At 50.3% G+C, this 22,168-nt stretch overlaps 1 protein-coding gene across 1 annotated transcript in view; it reads left to right on the top strand.

Annotated features, from left to right (window-relative positions):
- Window positions 1–1,167: 1,167 nt before the first annotated feature.
- Window positions 1,168–22,168, top strand: part of CORO2A (coronin 2A) — an 84,761-nt gene continuing 63,760 nt past the window's right edge. The window contains exon 1 of the mRNA XM_084627752.1: window positions 1,168–1,251. The gene's annotated coding sequence lies outside the window, so the exon portion shown is untranslated. The remainder of the gene's footprint in view (window positions 1,252–22,168) is intronic.

The following is a 22,168-nucleotide window of genomic DNA, read 5'->3' as shown; positions in this document are numbered from 1 at the left end:
CTTTGCCACTTGCCAGAATAATAATTTAATCTGCTGGGTTTTTTGCGTGGGTGTAAAGATTTGCATTATTCTCGCAATTCACGGAGACGGGGAAGGATTGTGTGTCCGGCGAAGGCCGCTGCAGTGTTCGGTACCGCAGGTTGAGTGAGGACAGCTCAGAACTGTTGAGAACAGGGCAGCTGCCCGCCCCCGCCGCACAGCCCGGGCCTGGGGGAGAGGGCTTGAGCCACGGGAGAGTGAGGAGCCGACGATGTTCTCAACCCCCTCTGTCTGGGGGCTTTCGCCACGTCCTGTCTGGGCGGGGGCGGGTTGCGGCCAGCGCACCCAGGGAGCGAGCCCGGACCGGGCAGGACACAGGGGAGCGAGCCCAGGCGGGGCCAGGAGCAGGACCCCCAGGGGAGCGCGATGGGCGGGGGGTGAGAGCCGGGGTGGGCAGGACCCCCAGGGGAGCGCGATGGGCGGGGGGTGAGAGCGGGGGCGGGGCGGGACCCCCAGGGGAGCGGGCCGGGGTGGGGGGGAGCCGGGGCGGGGCGGGACCCCCGGGGGAGCGGGCCGGGGCGGGGCAGGACCCCCGGGGGAGCAGGCCGGGGTGGGGGGGAGCCGGGGCGGGGCGGGACCCCCGGGGGAGCGGGCCGGGGCGGGGCAGGACCCCCGGGGGAGCAGGCCGGGGTGGGGGGGAGCCGGGGCGGGGCAGGACCCCCGGGGGAGCAGGACCCCCCTTGTCTCCCGCCCGCCCGGCTCATTTCTCGCCCGCCGCAGGGACTCCGCGGCCCGAGGCTGCCCCCGACTCTGGCCAGGGCTCCGCCGCGCGCTCCCCCTTAGGGCCCCCCAGCTCTGCCCCCCCCCCGCAGGGCTCCCCGGCTCTGCTCCCCGGCTCTGCCCCCCCCCCCCGCAGGGCTCCCCGGCTCTGCCCCCCCCCCGCAGGGCTCCCCGGCTCGGCTCGGCCCCCCCGCAGGGCTCCCCGGCTCGGCTCTGCCCCCCCCTCAGGGCTCCCCGGCTCGGCTCTGCCCCCCCCGCAGGGCTCCCCGGCTCTGCCCCCCCCCGCAGGGCTCCCCGGTGCGCGGCGGACCCGCCCCCTGCGTGGGGCGTTCCCCGGCTCCCCGCCGCCGGCCGCCCTGGGAGCCCGCCTGGTTCGCGGCGGCGGCGGCGGCTGGCGGGGCGCGGGGCTCGCCCGGCACTGGCGGACGGCGCCCGGGGTCCCTGCGGCCGAGAGGGGCGCGGGCTTGGCGGGGTCCGCGGCGCGCCGCGAAGGTAGGAGGCGGTCGGCGGGGAGGCGGGCCGCGCACCTGCCGGGGCGGCCGGGCATCGTGCGAGCCCCGCGCCGCTGCCTGGGAACCCCAGATCGCCCTTCCCGTGCTGCCGGGCTGGGGGGCTCTCCGGCGGCCAGCGGCATTCCCTGCAAACGGACCCGGCGTCTCCCTTCTCTGCCGCGCGGGTGGATTAGGCTCTGCAGGCGGCGAGCCCTTGGCAGCAGCCAGCCCCGCCGGGTGCAGTTATAGAGAGGGGGTCACGCAGGCGGCTTCGCTGAGGGTTGGGGCTCGGGGGTCTGTCGGGTGGGCTCCCGCCGGAGCAGGGGGAAGCTGCAAGTGCCGGCCATGGCAATGATGCGCTTTAAGGGTGAAGCGCGGTAAGAGGCTTGTGTTCTGCACTCCGGGGGGATAGCCCTGCCCCGTGTCTTTGTGCTCTGCATGACGCTGGGCAGCGCAAGGAGCCTGCCGTCAGCCCTCGCGAAATGGGAACGGGCCTGTGCCGAGTCCCTGCCCTGGGACACGGGTCTGTGCCGCCCCTCAGGAGGGGGGACTGACTGGGGGATCTTGCCTAATGTCTCTCGTCCTGCCTACCACGCGCTAATTATTGCGGAGGGCCAGAGCCCTGGTCCTTTGTTGACAATGCGGCAAGTGAAGGGCCTAGGAAAAGCTCAGTGACCAGTGCACGGCTAGAGACTGATTCCAAAAGACCTTGGAAGCCAGCAGCTTCCACCTGGGGGGCTTGGTGGATCCTTTTCTGACAAGTGCCATTCCCTTGCTACATTTGTCATCCCAAGTGCAGGGCTTGATGGGGCTGCACACATTTACGCAGCTGAAGGCCTGGGCCAGTGTATTAGTGGAGAACGGTGTTTGGGGAACACACGTGAGTGGACAGGCATAGGGTACGCGCGCACACAACTGTACATAGACACGCACATTTGCGCTCTCACTCACACACGATGCATGTGCGCACACAAGCAGGAACAGAAGATAGTATCTGGTGTATATGGGGGTGGGGTGCGTGGCCTGTATTCTCTGTGGGGCAGTGGCCTGATGTGAGCAATGGACTCTCCACATGCTAAATGCAGTACCAGCATTTCACCTTTTTCTAGACGTTGGGCTTTCTCTTTTCTGAATTAATCTCCCAGAGACAAACGCTGTCTGCTCTCTGCTCCTCCAGGGAGGTGACTGGTGCACCTGAGTGAGGAGGTAGACAGCCACTCTTCACTTCTCTGCTGTGACTCCGGCAGCAGGCCCTTTCCACGTAGGGGCCGGGTACGATATTTCTGCACAGAAGAGTCCCTGTCCCAATAGTGTAGCTGCCCTTTGCCCCTGGAGGCGGCTGCTTCTGGATCCTACCCAGCTTTTAGTTGGTCATCTGGGCTGGACTCCAATATCCGGTCCTCTGGGATCGTTAGGTGGGTTACTCAGGAAGCAGAGCCATGAGCTGCAGTCACCAGTTCAAGCTGGTGGGTCGGCCGTTATTTGTCCACGGTGACAGGTCAGCTGTTACTACTGTCAATTCGGATTCCTGGCACAGGCTTATGATAATGTCCTTTGCACTCTTCTGGTCACTTTCCCAAGGATCTTTACAGACATGGGAACGTTGCCTTCCAGAAGCCCTGGAGGAAGGGGGGGCACAGCGAGTGAGCTGCAGGCAGAGAAACTGGCTGGCCCAAGGTTGTGCAGAGAGTCCCCCACAATTAGGAGCATGCAAAGCTGGCTGTGAACAGCTTCACCAGCCCAGGTCCCATACTATGTGTAGCTTGGTCCCAGACCCCCCAGATGCTGCCTGTTGGGCTCTGCTTGCTGCTGTTTCTCAGAGGCAGGACACAACTTAATGCTTATTTTAAATCCAGCTCAGAAGCTGCCCAGTGACAGGCAGGGAATCCTAATGTCTAATCAACAGTCACCTCTCTGGGTGAGGGCAGTCATGCCACCCATCCACCTGTTCCAAGGGGTCCAGTGCAGTGGCAGCTAATGCTGCCTTGTTACCATCAGTGCCAGGCACCAGGGAGATGACTAGCAGAGCTGGGTGAGTGCAGAACACAGGTGTTTCACTAGTGCCCCTTCCTGCTTTCTGTAGTCAGTGCCAGGGCATTCCTGCCTCCAGTACAGCTTGGTGGTATGGGGAGGATGGAGGATTTACTGAACCCCCTGATCCCGATGCAGCAGGCCACATGCAGCTCAGTGTACTGCCCTGAGAAGGATAAAGGAATGAGTTGACCCTGCCAGGATTTGAACCTTTGGCTCCAAGGAATCTCTGTATATGACCCCCAAGGCTAAGCCATCCCCTCTGGCATAACAGCAGAGACATCGGCGTGCTTGCTGAAGGACCCTGGGCTGTAAGGGGCTCACTCCGAGCTTGACCTTGCAAAGTGCTGCTGAGCAGCTTTTAGAGGGTGCTCATCACTGTGCAGGATCAGGCTCCTGAGGCTGTGTGGAATTGGGGGTGCATCGTGTGGATGGGGTCTGCAAAATGTTCAGTTCCCCAGGTGATGTTTTCTCCTGGAAGACTCGAGACGTCTGTGGGACGCTCTCCGCATTGGAGTCAGTGGAGATGTGCACAGGGGAAGCGGGATTGTGTAGTAAGAATGAAGCAGCTTCTTCTGCGTTTCCTGTGCCTGCAAACCGCTGAGGCAGGTGTGTGGCTCGGTCCATTTTACCATGTGATACTCTTTTGGGATTCTTCCTCCAGTTAATTCCAAGTACCTTTTTATTGTAGCCATTACAGGCCCAAATCCAGTTACATCGGTGTGACCCCATTGACTTCGCTGAAGCTGCAGGAGCATAGCTGTGGGCAGAATATGGCCCATGGACTTCATAGCAGACATACAAAGGGCTCCCTGCTGCAGATGCATTTGTAACATAAGGCAGAGCCTCTGCTCTGTCAGCCAAAAGCAATAACTACTGTGAAAACCCTCAGGAAAAGTGCAAATGGCCGCCCAAAGTAGTTCTGACCAGCACTGTGCAGCCTGTGTCTTGTTCCATTCTCCCCCTCCATCGTACGTGGTGCTGGAGATCCTCCTCGCCCCCGCGTGCCTTTCTGTGGATGGGCAGCCGCGGCACTCCCAGCTTTGGGCCGTTGTATCTTTGTGTTGTCTCCAATGCACTGAAGCTAATGGGAGTTTTGCGACTGACTTCAGTGGAGCCAGGCTTTCATCCATAATTTTTAAAAAATCCCCAACGAAGTCAGACCTGCTGCTCTGCTCACATGACAGCCACAAGGGCCTAATCTCCCTCCTCCTCACCCAACCCTCCAGGAAAGACAGACTCTACCAGCTGACTCGAAGGCTCTTTCAAATGCACTGGGATGTTCTGAATTCAGAGCACTGCAGCTTTTTGTGGGCCTGAGCTAGATCCATCCCAGTCTATGGGAGCTCTCGCACCAGCACTCCTGTATCGTGGAGCACACGTGGGCCACTGACTTGTGAATCCTGTGGAGCAGCGGTTCTCAACCAGGGGCACACGTATCCCTGGGGGTACGCAGAGGTCTTCCAGGGGGTCCATCAACTCATCCAGATAGTTACCTAGTTTTACAACAGGCTACGTAAAAAGCACTAGCAAAATCAGTACAAACTAAAATTTCATGCAGACAAGTGACGTGCTTTTACTGCTCTATGTAGTATACTGAAATGTAAGTACAGTATTTTGTGTTCAAATCCATTTATTTTATAATTATATGGTCAAAATGAGGAAGTGAGCCATGTTTCAGTACTAGCGGGCTGTGACATTTTTGTATTTTTATGTCTGATCTTGTAAGCAAGTCGTTTTTAAGTGAGGTGAAACTTGGGGGGACGCAAGGCAAATCAGACTCCTGAAAGGGGTACAGTCGTCTGGAAAGGTTGAGAGCCGCTGCTCTGGAGTATAATGATGATTGCTGTTCTCCAGGGCACTCTGTGTAACAGTCCATCAGTGAAGGTTTCCGCAGAGCTCTATCCGCTGCACACTCTGCCAGCACGATGCCCTCCCCTCCCCTAGGCCAGGATCACGGTCCAGTCCATGGAACACAGGCACGTGGCCATTCTACATCAGACCAGCACGCCGTCACGTGGCCATTCTACATCAGACCAGCACGCCGTCACGTGGCCATTCTACATCAGACCAGCACGCCGTCCCACCCTGAATCCTGTCTCTTACGCCAGCACCAGCTGCTTTGGAGGAAGGTGCAGGTATCCCCATAATGGACCGTTAGGCAATAACCCGGCAATTGGTGACGTTTCAGCCTGAGCCTAGGCAGTCTGTGTTTGGCTTCTGCCCTGAAGCACAAGGGCTTATATCTGTTCAATTTTAACCCGCTTAACTCTTGGACATGGTTGAGAGATTGTGGCAATGAGTTCCACAGACTGATGAGGTATTTCTGTGTATCGGTTTGACACACAAGTTCCCTTTTAGTTTCATTGAATGTCTCTTCTTTTCTGTGTTGGAAAAAGGGTCCGTAGGAATGGCCCAATTACCTCTGCTGTCCCATTTGTTATTCTGTCGACCTCAGCACGTCCTCGCTCATTTGTCTCCGCAGCACTATTCAGCCCTCCTCTTTTCAGTCTCCCTTGAGAGGGAAAACTCTCTAAGGGCCTCTGATCGTTTTTGTTGAATGTCTTTGGACCCCTTTGATTGTCTCTTGAGCTGGGGTGACCATCTCTTGCTACAGGAAGGGGTGAAGGAATCATTGTTTTATCCTTAGCCACCTGGAAGGCCCTATAGCGATGCTTTGGATTTGGAGACAAAGGGAAGGGGACATATTTTAACCCAAGTCAAGGTTATTTGCAGCAGGTTCGTTCAGCAAATTAAAATGATTGCAAAACAAGCTCCAGCTCCATCAGTCAAAGTCATTTCAAATTCCTTCAGTCCACTAGGATGTGCCAGCAAATCAATCCATATCATCCTGCCTATCTAAAGAGTTGCCATGGAGCCTGGACAGAAATATCTTGGAAAGGCCCAAGCCCCTATCCATCTGTATGCACAAAGCCTCTGCTCCAGCTAGCTTGTCTGTCTACACTGTGATTCCAGCCTGGATCCCACTCCCCAGTTTCGAGGCAGAAGCATAGCAATCGGGTCCATTTCATCTCAATAACTGGGCTTGCAAGTGCTGTGTTTGTGGGAGCTGCAGGGTGAGCACTGGGAGAACTGCACCCCGGAGCTGCAGTGAGCTGCTCCCTAGTCACTGTCGACTCTGAGATACTGCCTCACCCCCCTTAGATGATGTGCATTTGAAGAACCCCCAGGAACTTCACAGCAGTAAATCTGTCACTGTGCAGAGGGAGGCACTAATGGAGACAGGCCAAGCCTGGTACTGAGCACAGCTGGTCAGAAAAGGGGATATGCTTTTCACAGCATGTTCATGTCCAACATCTAGGCATTTGATATTTTTTGGCTCACTGTAGTGCTGAGCAGTCAGCTTGGGCTTTCAGTTGGCCTGAGCTGCGGGGCTAGCATGGGGTGAGGCTCAGGAGAAAGCCACCACGGCACCGTGATCATCTTCATTCAAAAGCAAAGTCCTTGCAGTGCCAGAGCCTCCAGGTGTCGGCGGCACAAGGGAAAGGGTGTTAAGGGCCCTACTTGGGTTTGCTAGACTGAGCGGGAGGAGGAAGATTGTGAATCCTGACCAGTGTTTGATGGCAAACTGTACAACTGGAGGGCTTAGAGGGAAGGTGAGTCTGGAGAGATCTGCTCCCGTGTACCAGGAGGACTGGTTGGGTGGCTAAGGGACCTTGGTGCTATGGGGTACCCTTCTTATGTCTGTGCTGCCTTCTTACATGATGAACTCTCTGGAACCTGGATTTTCTCTCATTGTGGTAGGTTCAGTGCCTGGCCCAATATGGCGTTGAGCTTGGGTGGGGTCTGTAGGTGCTATTGTGATACAAATGAATAATTATTGTTGTAACCAACTCAGCAGCTGTTGGGCTGGGGCGTGCATGTGGGTGGATGCTGATGGGGTCTGCTAATAGCGGGGACAGCTGTGAAACATGCCTCCAACAAAGGCTGGTTGTGACATACAGTCATCAATGAGTCATGGCTGGTCAGTGGCCTTTGTGCAATGAACTCCTGGGCCTAGCCCTCCTCCTAGCAGACAAGCATCCATATTAGGCTGGTGTCTAGCTGGTACAGTGATAGGTGCAATAGAACTGCCTACCCAGAGCTCTCAGTCACAGAGATCATGGTCACAAGTGGCAGGAAGTTGGCAGTCTTAGCAGAGGCCAGGCAGATTTCTATATCCTCCTGCCAGTAGAGGTGGTGAATGGGTTGATGCTCAGCCATGGAGTGAGGTGGAGAGGGCAGGAGCTGTATTACTGTCCCTAATGGTGTATGAAGAATTCGTAACACATGGAGACACCTCCTGCACCTTGATGCTTTTGTGATGAGTTCTGGCATATCTTCAAACACAGTCTGGCTCGTTTTCAAGCAATGTAATCCAGTTGCCTTTGTGCCAAATATACACAAGAATCACTGGCTTTGCAGAGTGTGACACAACCTCCTTCTCGAGCAAACAGAGCAAGGTGGGGCTGCGAAGCCCTGGGATGCAGAGAAAAAACAGGATCTGCTCAAAGCTGTGTGAAAGGTGTAGTGGAACTCACTCCTACACAGCAGATTTCAGTCACCCTAGCTGTGTAAATCCAACGTCTTTCGGGGCCACTATAGTCAGACCAAAATAAAGTGTGGGTTGGTGGGGAGGAGTTTCCTTGTGTTCTCTTCGCACCAGGCATCCTCCAACCAGCTAAGGTGCAGTGCTGGACACTGTGCGTTCTTGGGCGTAGTAAACTGTGGTGACCGTCTCAAGGACAGGAGGGTCAGCTGGCACTCAGTGAAGTTAAACAGCAGTTAGTTCCAAGCCAACCCATGGAAACTTTCCTCACCTAAGGCCAGGTTCTCAAGAAAGCTCAGGGCCAGATTCCCAAGGGCACAGCACCCACAATTGGGGCCAGGTTCTCAAGATAGCTTACCTCCCATTTGGACCCCCTAAAAGTGGGCACATTGCATGCTGGGAGATGTAGTCTTGGCCATCTTTCCAAAAGAGTCAAGCAGCACCCATTGCGACCTGCATGGACAGCCCCGACTTGCTGAACTCTTGTGAGACTCTGTCCCCGACAGTGGTTGCTGAGCCCCTTGGGAAGCGCAGGCCAAAGTGGCACTTGCCAGTCACTGGAGCAGGAAGTCAGGGAGGTAAATACTTGGCTGGATGGTCTTTCAAGATTGACCCATTGAATGCAGGATCAAACCCTTGATGAACATCTGTAATGTGTAATTCTGCAAGCTGAGATGCTAAGATTAGTCAAATTTCATGCTTCAGGGTGTAAACTGCTCACTATAGCTGGGGTCAGGAAGGAATTTCACACATCTACCTACATAACACTTCATAGGCAAATAGGCTTACTGCTGGGGCTGGTCAACAATTCCTCTTTAAAACATCTGCTCTCGGGTGCTGCGTCAGGCAGGATAGCACAGGAAATGGTTTGACCCAGAATGGCAGCTCCTTTTGCTCCCACGACAAGAAGAAAATGGAGTGGTATTAATGAGATGACAGGACCCTCTGATTACAGTGGTTCTGTGCGTCCTGTTTTGCTCGACCTAGTGATTGCAGCACCCACCTGCTGCAGGGCCTTGGGCTTCACAGGGGCAGGTCAGGCGAGCAACACGGCCAGTCATATGTATCTTGAGCGTCTGCCGAACATGCTAGAGATGCCGGAGAGGCTGCATTGGCTTGGGCTGAACGGCACGGGAAAGGTTTTCACTTTTGCCAATAGAAGCAAAGCAGCCTGGTCTGCACAGGGAATTCCCATGACAACAGCAGAAAAGGCCTAGCTGATTCTCTGCACTGGACATACCCCTGCAGGGCCACACGATGTACAACAATCACATGCACCATCTCCACAGCCCTTAACAGCCTTAACGATTCGCCCCTGCCAGCCGCCTGGTGCGGCGGTGTTCACTTGCAAACCCAGAGCTGCAGTGAGCTGCCTGTTGTCACGCAGCAAGCTAGCAGTACCCAGCTGCTCCGGGCTTGTTTCCTGTGTGACACTATCTCCCCTCACATGGAAACCCTCCCCCCGGGCAGCGGCGGTGGCGCTTGGGTCTGCGGGACAGAAATGGCTGCGTGTCGACTGTATTCTGCCTGGGGACCTTTGCATTACAAGGAATGAGCTCGGATCTGGGCTTACGCTTCACCCGACCCTGAAAGACCAGGAGAGGCTTGCCAAGGACAGGGATTTTCAGAGAGCTCATCTGAAAGCTTCTTGTGCACCTGCCTGGGACAAAGTGACAGAGAAAATAAGGAAGAAAAATGAACCGAAAATTCCAATCTTTATTACATTGTATTAATGAACTCACATGCAAAGTCCATGGAAACTGATTAGATAACTGCCAGGGAGGCCCTAGGGGCTGCATGCTGCCCTCATCTGTGCCCACACAGCCCCACTGAACTCTGAGGGCTCAATCAGGGCAGGATTTAACTGTGGGGGAGTGTCTCACTAGGTTTTATGACAGGCAGGGCAAGGCGGGCCAGATAACATTAATATCACTGGAACTCAAACACCGAGCCAGCCCTGCCACCCCCACTCATGTGGAATCAGTGGGGTGGATTGCAGAGCCAGGGTACTGGGACTGGGCTGGAAGCAGAGATTACCATCCTCCTGCCACAGTTATCATTTACACAGCACCGTTGCTGTGCCTGGCTGGGCACAGATTCAAAAACCGGCTGCTGCATTGAGGCCCATGTTAGACATAGCCCAGCCAGAGACTAGAACAGACGCAGAGCCGGCAGGGGGTTGGGAAAAGACGGCGTAGCTCAACCCCAGTAATGCACTGAGAAGGTTGAATCTCTGGGTCCAATGCTGCTCTTAATAGTCACAGGGTGGAGCTCTCTGAAAGCCAGGGGGAGCGTGGATGGAAGAATCCAGCCCATCGCTTTTAGACAGACTGGGTTGCTGAAGAGCCTGGTCAGGTTATGGAGCCTCTTAGCACCCTGGCCTGGGCTCCAGTCTAGCCTCGCAACGAGCATGTTGCTGCGAGTCGGGAGCATCAGCCTTTAGTTCCTGGCCAACAAGCGTCCATTTCACACGCACACCCAGCCTCCCTGCATCACCACGGGGGCTGTCTTGGTGGCAGGCGAAGCAAAGAGACCAAGGACTGAATGGGTACGGAAACGGGAGTAACCACTTGTCGAAACAAATGGCCTCCTTCCCTTCCCTCTTCTCCTTCAGCTCACTGATGCCCCTTACTGGCATTACCTGGGAAAGACCTACTAGTGTCGGCCTCTCTGCTAAGGCACGAACTGCAGCCTGCATGATCAATTCCCAAGTGCCCTCCCAGTCCTCTCTGGAATGGACCCAGTGCTGGGCTTTCTCCTACTATCCTGGGCAGGGTATTTCCTGGTCTGACAGATCTCACAGCTGGGAAACTGGTCCTGTCCTTCATGTCACATGATGTCCCATCTCTGCAGGCAGTGTTGAGCTTCTAGACCAGCAGCCCCACACGCGGGCTCGTGCTGAATTATTTGCTGGGCCGTACATGGTGCATATATTATTGGAAGGAAGATGATCACTTATTATTCAAACCAGCATTTCATAGAGCGTACCCTGAGCCAGGCTACAGATCGTTTTCTAAAGCACAGATTTCTTCGCTATTTGAAACTTTGGCCCAGCTTGCTTAGGACCTGAAGTCAGAATAGCAGTCAGGAACTCTGAAACACACCCACTGAGTGCTAACCGAGAGCTCTCCTAGGTAACTGTCAGTGACATTGCAGGCCTGGCCAAAGCAGATTTTATAGATTTCATTAATGATACAAATACCGAAAAAAAGGTTCCCATTGGAAACAAGAATGCAAGGCAGCCTAACCAAAGGCCAGCCACCTCTGTAACTACATTAGCCAAATATAACGAATCAGTGTTTATCTTACTGCTTTCTCTTGAAATTTAACCAGCCCATGTCATTATTTCGCTGAGGTTTCATCTAATTTGACTTTAATACAGACTAGACACGTAATCAAAGAAGAACACAAGTAACCAAACATCTTGCTCTGGGGTCCTGATCCTGCACATCCTTACATAAGGGCTTTGATTTACGCCCTGGCTTCACCTTTGCAAGGGTTTGCAGGGCAGGGTGACAGCCTTCGCTCTGAAGTGCAGTGCTCATGATCACCACCATACACTGTCTAGGGTGATTACCTCTGTTGGATGGAAGTAAGGGAAAACCACATGAAAAATAAACACTTTATTTTAAGGGACGTTTTTGGGAAACACCATTTCTCTTAGCATATCATGTATTTTTCTCTTAAGTGTACATTTCTACTGGTCTGAAGTATACAGTGCAATGGTACTTAATAGTTTTAATACATTTCACAACATCTTTGTTGTTTGAAATCAGTTCATAAAACTCTTTACATGTACAACTGAAAATAACTTTAATTGAAGCTCATCCTTAAAAGACTAAATATGTTGCAGGTTTCTGCAATCTGTCCCAGACTGTTCACTCAAGGAAAATATACCTTCTATGGCTGCATTTGAAATAAGAAAGGACATAAGTTCCACAAGTTTTAAGGAATTGGGAGAACTAGGATTTGAAGATAGAGCATTAGACCATTCCCTAGTACAACCAGACTCCTGCAGCATGCAACACGCACTCTACAGAATCTCTCAGTGCACGCTATTCCTTAAACAAACAATCCAACCCTTCAGTGATGCTTACAATTTCCTGAAAAGTCAGCATTTTTTTCAGCGAAAGTGGCTGAATCAGATTAAAGTTGTTTTGTTCATTGAAATAAAAACGTGAAGTCAGGTATTTGAGAGCTATTGCACACCACTGAATGAAAACCCTTCTCATTTTTTCTGCTTTGTGATGGTGTGTTTTTAGATAAAAGTTACAGTTATGACCAAAGAATCTGTCACCACTTTGTTATTGTTACTTTCTCTTTAATGAATCCATTGTGTCATAAACTTCAGCACATACGAGATCAGATTTTTAATTTTAAAACTGTATCATAAAAAAACTTTTAGCACACTGTGGAAGAAATAGAAGTAGTTTTCAATACTGGAAGTTTTTCTCCATTATCCCCATCTTTGTCATCCTTAAAAAAGTAACAATTGCAGCTGTGCAGTCCTCACTTAATGTACACAAATAACTTGAATAGCTGGAAAATATTTTAAGATCCTTTCAACTGCAGGGTGTAGAGAGACTCATCCTTGGGGAGGTGCCTCAACATTTCCATGTATTCAAGGTTAACCAAATGAAGTATCTCCTGTAATTCTGAAACTCGTTTGGCAGATGAGGAAAGTGATTGAAAACTTTTATTACAAGACCTTCAAGATCAAATGTTGACTTATCTATAGCGTAGTTTGCTGTATTATTGCAGTTTATGAGCTGGGCAATTAGCTGGAAGCAAATAGTCATTCTTATGTTTCATTCATTTGTAGCCTGAGTGGTATCTCCCAAAGTTAATGTTATCATTATCCGCTGCAAAGGATGATCCGTTGTCAAAGGTCAAACCATTTCTGTATGCTTTTCACATTCTCAAATAGTCCTAACGCAGTTTCATTGCTGCCTTGAAAATAATCAGGTAGACAAAGGACTGCTCCCCTTGCAACTGTGCGGTGAAGGACAACTGTCAGAAACATTTCTGATATTCCCATGGTTTGAGGCACAAGCACGGACTTTCAGCTTTCCCTGGGGGTGCTCCAACCTCACTCGGCCCTGAGGCCCCGCCCTTGCTCCGCCTCTTCTCGCCCCTGCTCTGCCCCATCCCCCGAGTGCGCTCCGCCTCTTCCTGCCCCTGCTCTGCCCCATCCCCCGAGTGCGCTCCGCCTCTTCCTGCCCCTGCTCCCCACCCTCCCCCTAGCGCCTCCCGCCTGCCACCAAACAGCTGATCAGCTCTTCCCCCTCCCCCCTAGTGCCTCCCACCCACTGCCGATCAGTTGGACCCGCCAAACAGCTAATTGGTGGGTGAGTGGGGAGTGCTGAGTACCCTCTGTTTTTTCCGTGGGTGCTCTAGCCCTGGAGCACTCACGGAGTCAGCATCTATGGTTTGAGGCATCAATGGCCACAGAGAAAATATGCCCTTTTCAGCCAAGTCTTTAATTGTTTTCTCAGTTGAAAGAGGAGCTAATATATTGTTTGCATTACACAAAGTTTCTGTCCTAGCAAGATGTATCAATATTCGCTATGGGCGATTCTTGGAAAAAACCACTATTCAGTTTGCTGTCCCAGTCAAGTGATCCATGTGAGTAACTCTGGATAATACTATGGTATGCTTCTGTTGCTTCTGCACCAGCGACGTAGTAATTTGCTGTATTTTCACGATTAATTAACAGCTAATAATGAGGTAAGCCTAACTGCAGTACGAAGCCAATTAGTTGAAACTGTAGTAAAGAACAGAATTATCAGACACAGATGAACACGATTTGTTGGGGGAAGAGTCAACATGGTGTTTGTAAAGGGAAATCGTGCCTCACCAATCTACTAGAATTCTCTGAGGGGGTCAGTGTGCATGTGGACAAGGGGGATCCAGTGGATATAGTGTGCTTAAATTTTCAGAAAGCCTTTGACAAGGTCCCTCACCAAAGGCTCTTAAGCAAAGTAAGCTCTCATGGGATAAGAAGGAAGGTCCTCTCATGGATCAGTAACTGGTTTAAAAGATAGGAAACAAAGGGTAGATATAAATGGTCAGTTTTCAGAATGGAGAGAGGTAAATAGTGGTGGCCCCCAGGGATCTGTTCTGGAACCAGTCCTATTCAACATATTCATAAATGATCTGGAAAAAGGGGTAAACAGTGAGGTGGCAACATTTGCAGATGATACAAAACCACTCAAGATAGTTAAGTCCAAAGCTGACTGCGAAGAGCTACAAAGGGCTCTCACAAAACTGGTGACTGGGCACTAAAATGGCACATGAAATTCAATGCTGATAAATATAAAGTAATGCACAATTGGAAAACGTAATCCAAACTATCCATATAAAATGATGGGGTCTAAATTAGCTGTTACCACACAAGAAAGAGACCTTGGAGTCATTGTGGATAGTTCTCTGAAAACATCCACTCAATGTGCAGCAGCGGTCAAAAAGTCAAAAAAACCAGCAATGTTGGGAATCATGAAGAAAGGGATAGATAAGACAGAAAATATCATATTGCCTCTATATAAATCCATGGTACTACCACATCTTGAATACTGCATGCAGATCTGGTTGCTCCATTTCAAAAAAGATGCATTGGAATTGGAAAAGGTTCAGAGAAAGGCAACAAAAATGATAAGGCATATGGAACAGATTCTGTATCAGGAGACAGGGACTTTTCAGCTTGGAAAAGAGATGACTAAAGGGGGATATGATAGAGGTCTATAAAATCATGACTGGTGTGGAGAAAGTAAATAAGGAAGTGTTGTATACTCATCGTAACACAAGAACTAGGGATCACCCAATGAAATTAATAAGCAGCAGGTTTAAAGCAAACGAAAGGAAGTACCTCTTCACACAACCAGGGCCGTACTTACCCATATGCAAAGTATGCAGCTATGTAGGGCACCAGGAAATTTGGGGCACCAAATTTCCTGGTGCCCTACGCAGTTGCATGCTGCTCCAACCCCTGCTCCGCCTCTTCCCCATGGCCCCCGCCCCTGCTCTGCCCCAGCCCCGCCTCTTCCCATCCCTGCTCTGCCCCAGCTCTGCCCCCACTCCACCCCTTCCCCAAAGCCCCCGCCCCACTCCACCCCTTCCCCTGAGCGCACTCACCGGGCGGTGGTAAGCGGAGTGACCCAGCCCGCCCCGCGCCGCTGGCTCCCAGCCATGCTGCCGGTGTGTGCTGGGGGTCAGTTCCCCCTGTCTCCCGAGCCCCAAGGTTGGGAGCCAGAGGAGCAGAGTGGAGCGGGCTGGGTTTGGGTCAATTCACTTACCGTTGCCCTGTGAGTGCGGGGTCGGGTCGGGCCTGCCCTGCACTCACCAGGTGGCAGGAGGTGAAGCGACCCGGCCCCAACCCGCTCCGGTCGCTCATGCTGGGGGGGCGGTTCCCTCCTGCCCCCCAAGCCAGCTCCTGCCCCCTCTGTGGGGACCTGGGGCCAGTCCCCCCTGCAGGGGCCTGGAGCCACCTTCCCCACCCCCGGCGGGGGGGCTGCGTAGGGCACCAAAATGGCTAGGGATGGCCCTGCACACAACGCACAGTCAACTTATGGACCTTGTTGCCAGACGATGTTGTGAAGGCCAATACTATAACAGGGTTAAAAAAAGAACTAGGTAAGTTCATGGAGGATAGGTCCATTAATGGCTGTTAGCGAGGATGGGCAGGGAGGGTGTTCCTTGCCTCTGTTTGCCAGAAGCTGGGAATGGTTGACAGGGGATGGATCACTGGATGATTCCTGTCTGTTCATTCCCTCTGGGGCACCTGGCACCAGCCACTGTTGGATGACAAGATTCCGGGGTAGACGGACCTTTGATCTGACTCAGTCCGGCTGGTTTTATGTCCTTAGGAACTGTGTATAATAGCAAAGCATATTCAGAAACACTGTTGACTTCAGTGAGAGCAGGATCAGATCCACAGTGATGGTCTGTACTTGTAACAGGGTGGTGGCCAGGAGGCCCTGAGCCAAGTCCCTGTTAGCCCAGCTCCAATTAAGAAGGATTAATTGGGGCTGGCTGAGTATGACACGCCTAATTGGTGAAAGGGGAGCACCTGCGGGCCTTATTTCGGGGGCTATGTAAAGCTGGCAGGAAGGACGTGAAAGGGAGGAGTCACAGGCTGTGCATCTCTGCTGGCTGGAGAAGCGGGCTGTTTACACCTGTCTGGAAATGGAAGGTGGTGGGAGCTGACACTGCTAATAGAAGAAGCACTGGTGATTGCATGTGGAGGAGGTCTCTGACTGATTGGCGCGGAGGCCTCGTTACAGTACTGAAGCAGGAGAAGGAGTCGTGCACTGCTTTAGTACAGTGTAATGTGCAAAGTGCAATGCCAGGGACAGCAACGTTAACTCAGGAAGCTGTTCTGAGAAAAGCCTGACTTTGGTCTAGGATGGTGTCACTGCAAAGAACGCATAGGGCCAAAGTCTGGGCTGCTTCCCTTCTGGGGCAGACTTAGGGTCACATGGGGGGAGGGGGGGGCGCGCCTCAGCCCAGAAGCTGGTTCACAGAGTTAAGCAAAGCTTTAGAGCCCACCAAAGAGGGGGTTTGGTAGGAAGTGGAGGTGGGTGGAATATAAACTAATATAAGGAAGTGAAAACACAGTCCAGTAAACACAGTCCAGTGTGTCTGGGCACGTCCCCCTGTGCAGAGAGACAGGATGTTTCTGTGATGTTAAGAGCACTGATGCCATTCTAGAGACCTGCGTCGTAGTCACAGTCTCTGTGGAGCTTTTGTTGATGTCCCTAAGGATTATGATGGTAATTTACAGCATAAAGATGTGTGCGGTTACCTGGGCTGTTTCTGACTAGATCCTTTAGGAATGCTCTCAGATATGTTCAAACTAAGTGAAGGCTCATTCATGAGGTTGTGTTTTAGCCATGAGATCACCATACAGACAATCAGCAATTCCAAACTAGAAGATTGCCTTGGGGTGCTTGGTGACTGGAGCGTAGCTCTTGTTAACCTGCTAGGCAAAGACAGGGCTGGTATAGCCCAGAGGAGAGTGCATGAATGGCTAACAGGCTGTTGGTCAGTGATTCTCAAACTTTTGTATTGGTGACCTCTTTCACACAGCAAGCCTCTGAGTGTGACCCCCCCCTTATAAATTAAAAACACTTTAATATTTAACCCTATTATAAATGCTGAAGGCAAAGTGGTATTTTGGGTGGAGGCTGACAGTTTGCGACCACCAAATAGTAACCTTGCGACTCCCTGAGGGATGACCCCCAGTTTGAGAACCCCTGCTGTTGGTGTTAGGTTTCCTCATTCTGAGACAGTGAGTAACAAGGTGACTCACAGTCCAGGGTAGCCCAAGAACCGTCTCAGTAGACAACACGCTCTCAATGGAATTAGTCAAATGCAAGAATTTTAACCTAGCTGGTCCACATGGTTCAATGGCATCTATTGGTTTTATCTGTTCAAGAGTGATAGGCCTACAAGCAAGAGGTGAGAGGTTGATATCAAGAATATTTTGTCATGTAACTTGGCTCCTATATCAATGTCAACGTTCACTGACTCTGGTGACATGAGGGTTCCCGAAGCTAAGTCTAATCTAAAGAAGCAGCTCCAGATAGAGGTGTCAACTAGACATATCTCACAATAAGTCACTGGCCCAGTCGCTGACAGTTCCGCGGTTCTTTGGGTAGTATACTGGCAGTATTGTCAAGGGCTGTGTGGCCAGTTTTAGAGTCTACGTTGAACTCAAGCGAGCAGCAGGTGATGTAAACTTTGTCTTTGGCAGGTAGAAAGACTTCAGCACAAAGAGCATCACAGCATCTAACAGAGCTATAGAACCAAACCGAGCCCATCAGCTGAGTACAAGTACACAGCTACTTTCACAGAAAGTTGTCTTGATGGTTACTGAAAATAAGAAACAATTGACATCATTGGGACAGGACACATTCAAGGCAAGAAGTTGCACCAACAACAGACACTAAAGCACAAGCTAGTCACCACAGGCAGACAACAATGTACTTGAAATAAACAAGGGAGGTGTGGTGATCAACAGCGAAGATATGGCCACCTCACATGAGGAAGCTGACAACATCCTTGTACAACAAATGGTGACGGCTGCAAAGGAGGAATATCAGCATTATCAGATGACAGCGACATATTTGTCTTACTCTTGTGCCATTACCTTGAACAGAGCAGAATATCTTTAGTGATTATGGAACCCCCAGTCCAAAAGAGGACAGTAATAGTCATCTGTGCTACTGCAGAGAAACATCGGAGCGTTGTACCAGGATTGTCAGCTGACCATGCACTCTCAGGCTGTGATACGGTAACTTTTCATCTTGACCCCAGCAAAGACATGGTGTTGAACACTCTATGAGCTGGATATTCCCTCTGTCTGACAGCAGTTTAGCAGTACCTGGTGTCATTGAACAGGGAACCAAATTCATGGCTGCATGCTATAGACCGTCAAATTGTGCCACCATGACAGAAGCATGGCAGAAATCAGGGGCAGAGAAAATTGGCACCAAACCTCTGCTCCTTACCACTGAAGGATATACAGAAAATGTAAAAATAAGCACATCTCCAAGCGTGTGTGTGGGAGAAGTACTTTGGATCCAGACATACCACCACTTGATCCTCTGAAGTATGGATGGATATGCAATGACAGTGCCAAGTCTGTTTCCAAAAACCGTGCGAGACAATGTTGTGTTGCTTCTCCAAATATTCTGAAGTTAATCAAGCACTCTTGTGAGAGTCATGCACCTTTTAAATCTAGGAGATGTGTATGTAACAGTGCCAAACTGCCATGTACAATATTCTGTGCATGCCAAAGAGGTGTGTTGTGTTGTGTTGCAATGACTTGGCAAAGTCAGCTTTAGTATTTGCAGAGGAAAACAGTGATGACAAGTAGTGACCTGTGTCACTCATATCTGGACACTCAACTACAGTTTGAATGAGAAAGATCACTAATAATCATTTATAATAAGTCTAAAATGAAGTATATGGTTAAAATTATAATAATTATAATTTGAATGAATACATTTATATATTTATAATTTTAATATTTTTCACATTAAAAAGAATGGTCACTGTATCAAAAGAAAATTGTGGTCTGTGCTATGCCCCCACCCCAACCCCCTCCTCATAACCCCGTTATTCAAGTATGTATTGTTATTGATTCATACTGAAAATATTAAATACATGTATTTCATTTATTAGCACTCTTCTGCCTTTATTTTGAATGCCCCAACTCATGCAAATTCTTACTGATTGTGAGTGGGGAGAAGGCAAAGCTGGGATGAAATGTTGATATTTCAAAATGCTCAACAGGGATCAAGTATCATAAGAGAGATTCTTATAATGTATGGTATTGAGATACAGAATCCACAAAAAAACCTTGTATGGGCCCTAAAGAAAGATTGACCAGACTGCTTGTCAGACTAATCTGAATTATATAGGATAAAATATCCACCTTAAATTAAATATGAAAATCTGACAATGAACTAAAAAAGAACAAGGAAGCGGACATGAAAATTTTTGAGATTATTGGCCTGGGGCCAGATTCTGATCTCATTTACATTGTTGACCATCTGACTTCAGTGGGGTTATTCCAATTTAGTTCCACTACCGGGACTTGGCCCACCATGTTGGTGTAAGTAATGTGTGATTCTAGTCTCTTGAAACTGCTCAGGATAAAGATAACGGCTTGGATCGGTTACAACAGCCTGATGTGATGCCTATGGGAAAATATATTTTCTTAAACCCTTGTGAACATTGTTTATCTTCAGGGTTCAATCTATGCAGTAGTGAGAGCTAACAGAAAATGTGTATCTCAGATACATAATGATGAACAACAAGCCAGGCCACTATGGTGTATGCAGTCAACCCTGGGACCTAGGACTCCCCCAACTGCCGTACACTTCATGAGCTTACCAGCCAGCTAGTGCGGAATAGCAGGGCTGATGGCAAGGGTCTCTTTTCACATCGGTTTCATTTGCCACAGAGCAATGTGAGTGATATACACAGGCAAATACTTGCCAGCAAGTTAAAGAAGTATGGGGGCTGGATGAATGGACTATAAGGTGAATAGAAAGTTGGCTAGATTGTCGGGCTCAGCGGGTAGTGATCAATGGCTCCATGTCTAGTTGGCAGCCGGTGTCAAGTGGAGTGCCCCAAGGGTCGGTCCTGGGGCCAGTTTTGTTCAATATCTTCATAAATGATCTCGAGGATGGTGTGGATTGCACCCTCAGCAAGTTTGCAGATGACACTAAACTGGGAGGAGAGGTAGATACTCTGGAGGCTAGGGATAGGATACAGAGGGCCCTAGACAAATTAGAGGATTGGGCCAAAAGAACTCTGATGAGGTTCAACAAGGACAAGTGCAGAGTCCTGCACTTAGGATGGAAGAATCCAATGCACCGCTACAGACTAGGGACCGAATGGCTCGGCAGCAGTTCTGCAGAAAAGGACCTAGGGGTTACAGTGGAGGAGAAGCTGGCTATGAGTCAACAGTGTGCCCTTGTTGCCAAGAAGGCCAATGGCATTTTGGGATGTATAAGTAGGGGCATTGCCAGCAGATTGAGGGACGTGATCGTTCCCCTCTATTTGACATTGGTGAGGCCTCATCTGGAGTACTGTGTCTAGTTTTGGGCCCACGCTACAAGAAGGATGTGGAAAAATTGGAAAGAGTCCAGCGGAGGGCAACAAAAATGATTAGGGGACTGCGGCACATGACTTATGAGCAGAGGCTGAGGGAACTGGGATTGTTTAGTCTGCAGAAGAGAAGAATGAGGGGGGATTTGATAGCTGCTTTCAACTACCTGAAAGGGGGTTCCAAAGAGGATGGATCTAGACTGTTCTCAGTGGTAGCAGATGACAGAATAAGGAGTAATGGTCTCAAGTTGCAGTGGGGGAGGTTTAGGTTGGATATTAGGAAAAACTTTTTCACTAGGAGGGTGATGAAACACTGGAATGGGTTACCTACGGAGGTGGTGGAATCTCCTTCCTTAGAGGTTTTTAAGATCAGGCTTGACAAAGCCCTGGCTGGGATGATTTAGTTGGGGCTTGGTCCTGCTTTGAGCAGGGGGTTGGACTAGATGACCTCCTGAGGTCCCTTCCAACCCTGATATTCTATGATTCTATGATTCTTCCAACCCTGACATTCTATGATTTCTGTGATCTATGAAATACAGATCCCTTTCCAAGCCAGAGCAAACTCCAGTTCAACCTGGCCTGTCCCTGCATCTAATTTGTGGTCTGTAGACAGTACCAGCTGTAAGGGAGCCTTTGCTAACTTTATTTGCGCAGATCCTGATCCAAAACCCACTGGAGCTGGTGTGAGTCTTTCCACTGATTTCAGTGGGTACTGGATCAGGCCCTACAACCTATCCAGCTCGCTACCTGGATTGGATTCTGACTATTTGACAGGGAACCAATCAGAACTCAGCTTGTGTCAGCAGCTTCCTTGTTGAAATAGCTGCTTTGTTTGTTTTATTGTCTCTTAGTGCTCTGGCACCCCGATTCTGCAGAGCTGCCAGCAGGAATGATGGGAACACTTGACAGGAAGTGGGCAAAATTCTCCTCTCTTTTGCACAGATGCAACCCCAGTTAAATCAATGGGATTACACTGATGCCAATGTGAGGAGAATTTGGCCCAGTACAGTAGAACCTCAGAGTTACAAACACCTCAGGAATGGAGGTTGTTCATAACTGTGAACAAAACGTTCGGGTGGTTCTTTCAAAAGTTTACAGCTGAACATTGGCTCAATACAGCTTTGAAACTTTAATATGCAGAAGAAAAATGCTGTTTTTAACCATCTTAATTTAAATGAAACAAGCACAGTTTCCTTACCTTGTAAAATCTTTTTATAAACTTTTTCATTATTTTTTTAGTATCATAGAAATCATAGAATATCAGGGTTGGAAGGGACCTCAGGAGGTCATCTAGTCCAGCCCCCTGCTCAAAGCAGGACCAATCCCAAACTAAATCATCCCAGCCAGGGCTTTGTCAAGCCTGACCTTAAAAACCTCTAAGGAGGGAGATTCCACCACCTCCCTAGGTAACTCCTTCCAGTGCTTCCCCACCCTCCCAGCGAAATGGTGTTTCCTGATGTCCAGCCTAATCTTCTCATATTCAGTAGTTTATGTGGAGCACAGCACTGTGCTGTATTTGAGTTTTTTGGTCTCTGCTGCTGTCTGATTGCTTACTTCCAGTTCCGAATGAGGAGTGTGGTGGGCTGGTCAGTTCCTAACTCTGGTGTTCATAACTCTGAGGTTCTACTGTATCTCTGACTACATTGGTCTTGATTGATCAGTGCATTTCTCTGGTTTTACACCAGTCTAACTGTCAAAGTGGTTACTCTGGCATAGGATT

Source organism: Lepidochelys olivacea, assembly GCF_965140295.1.
Source record: "Lepidochelys olivacea isolate rLepOli2 genome assembly, chromosome: 5".
NCBI classification, from domain to species: Eukaryota; Metazoa; Chordata; order Testudines; family Cheloniidae; genus Lepidochelys; species Lepidochelys olivacea.
Note: the sequence above shows the minus strand (reverse complement) of the source record. Positions and strands in the feature narration are given on the sequence as shown.